Raw genomic sequence first — 8,240 nt, 5'->3', positions numbered from 1 at the left:
GACCATGATAAACCTATGAACTATGAGGAAGTGATGATGAGCCCAGATTCCGCGAAATGGTTTGAGGCCATGAAATCTGAGATGGGATCCATATATGAGAACAAAGTGTGGACTTTGATTGACTTGCCGGATGATCGGCAATCCATAGAAAATAAATGGATCTTCAAGAGGAAGACGAATGTTGATAGTAGTGTTAGTATCTACAGAGCTAGATTTGTCGAAAAAGGTTTTTGACAAAGTTCAAGATGTTGACTGCGATGAGTTTTTTCTCACTCGTATCGATGCTTAAAGTCTGTCCGAATCATGTTAGCAATTGCCACATTTTATGAAATCTGGCAAATGGATGTCAAACTGCATTCCTTAATGGATTTATTAAAGAAGAGTTGTATATGATGCAACCAGAAGGTTTTGTCAATCCTAAAGATGCTAACAAAGTGTGCAAGCTCCAGCAATCCATCAATGGACTGGTGCAAGCATCTCGGAGTTGGAATATACACTTTGATGAGTTGATCAAAGCATATGGTTTTATGCAGACCTTTGGAAAGGCCTGTATTTACGATAAAGTGAGTGGGAGCACTACCGCCTTTCTGATAAATATATGTGAGTAGCATGTTTTTGATCAGAAATGATGTAGAATTTTTTCTGGAAAGCATAAAGGAGTATTTGAAAGAAGTTCTTTAAAAAGAAAGACCTCAGTAAAGCTACTTACATATTGAGCATCAAGATCTATTGAGATAGATCAAGACGCTTGATAAGTTTTTCAATAAGTACATACCTTGTCAAGATTTTGAAATAGTTCAAAATGGAACAGTCAAAGAAAGAGTTCTTGCCTGTGTTGCAAAGGTGTGAAATTGAGTAAGACTCAAATCCCGACCATGGCAGAAAATAGAAAAGAAGAATGAAAGTCATTCCCTATGCCTCAGTCATAGGTTCTATAAAGTATGCTATGTTGTGTACCAGACCTATTGTATACCTTGCTCTGAGTTTGGCAAGGGAGTACAATTTTGATCTAAGAGTAGATCACTGGACAACGGTCAAGAATATCCTTAGTGAGGACTAAGGAAATATTTCTCGATAATGGGAGTGATAAAAGTGCTCGTCATAAAAAGTTACAACGATGCAAGCTTTTACACCAATCCAGATGACTCTAAGTCTCAATCTGGATACATATTGAAAGTGGGAGCAATTAGCTAGAGTAGCTCCGTGCAGAGCATTGTGGACATAGAATATTTGCAAAATACATACGGCTCTGAATATGACAGACCCGTTGACTAAACTTCTCTCACAAGAAAAACATGATCATACCTTAGTACTCTTTGGGTGTTAATCACATAGCGATGTGAACTAGATTAATGACTCTAGTAAACCCTTTGGGTGTTGATCACATGACGATGTGAACTATGGGTATTAATCACATACAGATGTGAATATTGGTGTTAAATCACATGGCGATGTGAACTAGATTATTGACTCTAGTGCAAGTGGGAGACTGAAGAAAATATGCCCTAGAGGCAATAATAAAGTTATTATTTATTTCCTTATTTCATGATAAATGTTTATTATTCATGCTAGAATTGTATTAACTGGAAACATAATACATGTGTGAATACATAGACAAACATAGTGTCACTAGTATGCCTCTACTCGACTAGCTCGTTAATCAAAGATGGTTAAGTTTCCTACCATAGACATGAGTTGTCATTTGATTAACGGGATCACATCATTAGAAGAATGATGTGATTGACTTAACCCATTCCGTTAGCTTAGCACTTGATCGTTTAGTATGTTGCTATTGCCTTCTTCATGACTTATACATGTTCCTATGACTATGAGATTATGTAACTCCCGTTTACCGGAGGAACACTTTGTGTGCTACCAAACATCACAACATAACTGGGTGATTATAAAGGAGCTCTACAGGTGTCTCTGAAGGTACATGTTGGGTTGGCGTATTTCGAGATTAGGATTTGTCACTCCGATTGTCAGAGAGGTATCTCTGGGCCCTCTCGGTAATGCACATCACTATAAGCCTTGCAAGCAATGTAGCTAATGAGTTAGTTACGGAATGATGCATTACGTAACGAGTAAAGAGACTTGCCAGTAACGAGATTGAACTAGGTATTGAGATACCGACGATCGAATCTCGGGCAAGTAACATACCGATGACAAAGGGAACAACGTATGTTGTTATGCAGTTTGACCGATAAAAGATCTTCGTAGAATATGTAGGAGCCAATATGAGCATCCAGGTTCCGCTATTGGTTATTGACCGGAAACGATTCTCGGTCATGTTTACATTGTTCTCGAACCCGTAGGGTCTGCACGCTTAAGGTTTCGATGAGAGTTATATTATGAGTTTATGAGTTTTGATGTACCAAAGGAGTTCGGAGTCCCGGATGAGATCGGGGACATGACGAGGAGTCTCGAAATGGTCGAGACGTAAAGATCGATATATTGGACGACTATATTCGGACTTCGGAAAGGTTCCGAGTGATTCGGGTATTTATCGGAGTACCGGAGAGTTACGGGAATTCGCCGGGGAGAAGTATTGGGCCTTATTGAGCCATACGGGAAAGAGAGAGGGGCTGCCTAGGGAAGGCCGCCCCCCAAGGCCTAGTCCGAATTGGACTAGGGGGAGGGGCCGCACCCCCTCCTTCCTTCCCTTCTCTCTTCCCCTTCCTTCTCTCCTACTCCTACTAGGAAAGGAGGAGCCCCCTTGGGCGCGCCTCCTCCTCCTTGGCCGGCCCTCCTCTCCTTGCTCCTTTATATACGGGGGCAGGGGGGCATCCCATAGACACACAAGTTGATCTTCGTGATCGTTCCTTAGCCGTGTGCGGTGCCCCCCTCCACCATATTCCACCTCGGTCATATCGTAGCGGTGCTTAGGCGAAGCCCTGCATCGGTAGAACATCATCATCGTCACCACGCCGTCGTGCTGACGGAACTCATCCCCGACACCCTGCTGGATCGGAGTCCGGGGATCATCATCGAGCTAAACGTGTGCTGAACTCGGAGGTGCCATACGTTCGGTACTTGGATCGGTCGGATCATGAAGACGTACGACTACATCAACCGTGTTTCATAACGCTTCCGCTTACGGTCTACGAGGGTACATGGACTACACTCTCCCCTCTCGTTGCTGTGCATCACCATGATCTTGCGTGTGCGTAGGAATTTTTTTGAAATTACTACGTTCCCCAACAAATACGATACCAGGGCACCTCCCCCAAGCTTGGCAGTTGCCAAGGGGAGTGCCCATACCCATGTGATTATGTCTCCTTCTTTGTTGTTGGCGGTGGAGTTGTTGATGATGGTGGAGTTGTTGCATTTTTCTTCTCTAGCTTGCGTCTGAGGCTAAAATTTTCCTCCCTCGGATCCTCATTCTCGAGCTCAAGTTTCATTATCTTTTTGCATAGTGCTGCCTTGTTGTCCTGCAAGAAACGAGGCGAGATAGATTGGACCTTATGGAGGCTTGACTTCTTGAACTCCACATGCATATCACCAGGTTGAGGTAGGGGATAGTCCTCTTCGTCGGAACTCGTTTCCTCCTTCCTTTTTGGATCAAAAGCTTCTTCTTCCTCCGTGGTCCAGCCATAATGCTCCACATCCCCATATACTTTTGGATTTGCAATATAATCAGCCATGTAGCTCTCTCCCTCCGAATCTTGGGAAGACATCTTGCTCTAATCTGCAGCAGCAACAGCTCGAAACGAAAACAGAGGATATTTGCGTGATACGAGAGTCAAAACCTTCGGGAGTATATATAATGAATTTTTACCGACCAAAATACGTATCGTGCAAGGAAACGGAGTCCGGAGGGCACACGAGGTGCTCACGAGGTAGGGGAGTGCGTCCAGGGGGGTAGGGCGCGCCCTCCACCCTCGTGGAGGCCTCGTGTCCTCCCCGGACTGCTACTTATTTTTCTATTTTTCTAAATATTCCAAAAAGAAGAAATATTGCCTTAAAAATTGTTTTGGAGTCGGTTTACTTACCGTACCACATACCTATTCCTTTTCGGAGTCTGGAACGTTCTAGAAAGTGTCCCTTATGTATTCCTTCGGGGTTACGGTTTCAATAATATTAGTTTCAACATTTATAGGACTACCTGAGATATAGTGTTTGATCCTTTGACCGTTCACCACCTTCGGATTTGTGCCTGCGAAGTTGTTGATTTTTATGGCACCGAAACGATAGACCTCCTCGATAATGTAAGGACCTTCCCATTTGGAAAGAAGTTTTCCTGCAAAAAATCTTAAACGAGAGTTGTATAGCAATACATAATCACCTACATTAAACTCACGCTTTTGTATCCTTTTGTCATGCCACCTTTTAACTTTTTCTTTAATCAGCTTGGCATTTTCATAAGCTTGGGTTCTCCATTCATCAAGTGAGCTAATATCAAATAACCTTTTCTCACGAGCAAGTTTGAAATCATAGTTGAGCTCCTTAATAGCCCAATATGCCTTATGTTCTAGTTCGAGAGGTAAATGACATGCTTTTCCATAAACCATTTTATACGGAGACATACCCATAGGATTTTTATATGCAGTTCTATAGGCCCATAATGCATCATCCAGTTTTTTGGACCAATTCTTTCTAGACCTATTGACAGTCTTTTGCAAAATTAATTTGAGCTCTCTATTGCTCAATTCTACCTGACCACTAGACTGCGGGTGATATGGAGATGCAATTCTATGATTAACGTCGTATTTAGCAAGCATCTTACGGAAAGCACCATGAATAAAGTGTGAACCACCATCAGTCATTAAGTATCTAGGGACTCCAAACCTCGGAAAAATAACTTCCTTAAGCATTTTAATAGAAGTGTTATGATCATCACTACTAGTTGGAATAGCTTCTACCCACTTAGTAACGTAATCAACAGCAACTAGAATATGAGTGTAACCATTAGAGGCAGGAAAAGGTCCCATATAATCAAAGCCCCAAATATCAAATGGCTCAATAACAAGTGAATAATTCATAGGCATTTCTTGACGTCTACTGATATTACCAATTCTTTGACATTCATCGCAAGACAAAACAAACTTACGGGCATCCTTGAAGGGAGTAGGCCAATAAAACCCGGATTGCAATACCTTATGTGCAGTTCTATCTCCAGCGTGATGTCCTCCATAAGCTTCGGAGTGACACTTGCGTAGGATCTGTTCTTGTTCATGCTCAGGTACACAACGTCTAATAACACCATCTACTCCTTCTTTATAAAGATGTGGGTCATCCCAAAAGTAATGTCGCAAGTCATAGAAAAACTTTTTCTTTTGTTGGTATGTGAAGCTAGGCGGTATAAATTTAGCAACAATATAATTAGCATAATCAACATACCATGGAGTGCTACGAGAAGTACTTATGACATTTAATTGCTCATCAGGAAAGCTATCATCGATAGGTAGTGGGTCATCAAGAACATTTCTAGCCTAGATAAGTTGTCTGCAACGGGGTTCTCAGCTCCTTTTCTATCAACAATATGTAAATCAAATTCTTGAAGCAAGAGAACACATCTAATGAGTCTAGGTTTTGCATCTTTCTTTTCCATAAGATATTTAATAGCAGCATGATCTGTGTGAATAGTGACTTTAGAATCAACAATATAGGGTCTAAATTTATCACATGCAAATACAACCGCTAAAAGTTCTTTTTCGGTAGTAGCATAATTTCTTTGAGCATTGTCTAGAGTCTTACTAGCATAATGGATAACATTCAATTTCTTATCAACTCTTTGCCCTAGAACAGCACCTACAGCATAATCACTAGCATCACACATAATTTCAAAGGGTAAATTCCAATCAGGTGGCTGAACAACAGGTGCAGAGACTAATGCTTTCTTAAGTATTTCAAATGCTTCTACATAATCATCATCAAAGACAAATGGTACATCTTTTTGTAATAAATTAGTCAGAGGCCGAGAGATTTTTGAGAAGTCCTTGATGAACCTCCTATAAAATCCGGCGTGACCAAGGAAACTTCTTATACCTTTGATGTCCTTGGGACATGGCATCTTTTCAATAGCATCAACCTTGGCTTTATCAACTTCAATACCTCTTTCAGAAACTTTGTTCTCCAAGACAATACCTTCATTAACCATAAAGTGGCACTTTTCCCAATTCAAGACAAGATTAGTTTCTTCACATCTCTGCAAAACACGAGCGAGATTGCTCAAGCAATCATCAAAAGAGGAACCATAGACGGAAAAGTCATCCATGAAAACCTCACAAATTTTCTCACAAAAGTCAGAGAATATAGCCATCATGCATCTTTGAAAGGTAGCAGGTGCATTACATAAACCAAAAGGCATACGTCTATAAGCAAAAGTACCAAAAGGGCATGTAAAAGTAGTCTTTGATTGGTCTTTAGCCGACACAGGTATTTGAGAAAAACCAGAGTAACCATCTAGAAAGCAATAATGTGTATGTTTGTGTAATCTTTCTAGCATTTGATCAATAAAAGGTAAGGGGTAATGATCTTTCTTAGTAGCCTTATTTAATTTGCGGAAATCAATTACCATCCTATAACCTGCGATAATTCTTTGCGGAATCAATTCATCTTTATCATTAGGGACAACAGTAATACCTCCCTTCTTAGGGACACAATGGACATGACTTACCCACTGACTATCAGCAACGGGATAAATTATACCTGCCTCCAGAAGCTTGAGTATTTCTTTTCTTACCACTTCTTTCATTTTAGGATTCAAACATCGTTGAGGATCACAAACTGGTTTGGCATCAGCTTCCAAATTTATTTTATGTTGACATAGAGTGGGACTGATGCCCTTAAGATCATCCAGAGTATATCCAATAGCGGCACGATGCTTCTTCAGAGTTTTCAATAATCTTTCTTCTTCATGCTCTGAAAGGTTAGTGCTAATAATAACAGGATATATTTTCTTTTCATCAAGATAAGCATATTTAAGATTATCAGGCAGCGGTTTAAGCTCAAACACGGGATCACCCTTGGGTGGAGGAGGATCCCCTAGGATTTCAACAGGCAAATTGTGTTGCAGAATAGGTTCTTGTTTAAAGAATAATTCATCTATTTCCCTTCTTTCATTTGTGAACATATCATTTTCATGGTTTAGCAAATAGTGTTCTAAAGGATCACTAGGAGGTACAACAATAGAAGCAAGACCAATAATTTCATCCTTACTAGGCAATTCTTCCTCACGATGTTGTTTACTAAATTCAGAAAAATTAAACTCATGGACCATATCGTCCAAGCCAACAGTAACAACATTCTTTTTGCAGTCTATCTTAGCATTAACAGTACGCAAGAAGGGTCTACCAAATATAATGGGACAAAAGCTATCTTGTGGAGAACCAAGAACAAGAAAATCAGCGAGATATTTGGTTTTCCCACACAAGACTTCAACATCTCTAACAATTCCCATTGGAGATATAGTATCTCTATTTGCAAGTTTAATTGTAACATCAATATCTTCTAACTCAGCAGGTGGAATATCATGCATAATTTCTTTGTATAAGTCAATGGGTATAACACTAGCACTAGCACCCATATCACATAAGCCATGATAACAATGATATCCTATTTTAACAGAAATAACAGGCACGCTTACCACAGGTCTATGTTTATCTCTATCACATGGTTTAGCAATTCTAGCAGTTTCACCAGTGAATTGAATAACATGCCCATCAGTATTACCAGACAAGAGATCTTTAACAATAGCAATATTGGGTTCTACTTTGACTTGCTCAGGGGGTGTATAAGTCCTAATATTGCTTTTACGAACAATAGTTGAAGCTTTAGCATGATCCTTCATTCTAACAGGGAAAGGAGGTTTCTCAACATCAGAAGTAGGAGCAATAGGATCATTGTAAGTGACAATCTTTTCTTCAACTTTAATAGGTGTAGCTACTTTTACTTCTATGGAAGAATGATATTTAAACCACTTCTCCTTGGGGAGATCAACATAAGTAGCAAAAGATTCACAGAAAGAAGCTACTATCTCAGAGTCAAGTCCATATTTAGTGCTAAACTTACAGAAAATATCGGTATCCATAAAAGATTTAACACAATCAAACTTAGGTGTCATACCTGACTCCTTACCTTCGTCGAGGTCCCAATCTTCAGAGTTGCGTTTAATTCTATCCAATAAATTCCATCCAAATTCAATAGACTTCATCATAAAAGAGCTAGCACAAGAAGTATCGAGCATGGTGCGATTATTATCAGAAAGCCGAGCATAAAAATTCTGGAGAATTGTCAAT

This window comes from Triticum dicoccoides, chromosome 3B, assembly GCF_002162155.2.
Source record: "Triticum dicoccoides isolate Atlit2015 ecotype Zavitan chromosome 3B, WEW_v2.0, whole genome shotgun sequence".
NCBI classification, from domain to species: Eukaryota; Viridiplantae; Streptophyta; class Magnoliopsida; order Poales; family Poaceae; genus Triticum; species Triticum dicoccoides.
The sequence above is the reverse complement of the archived record's forward strand: the minus strand, read 5'-3'. Positions refer to the sequence as shown.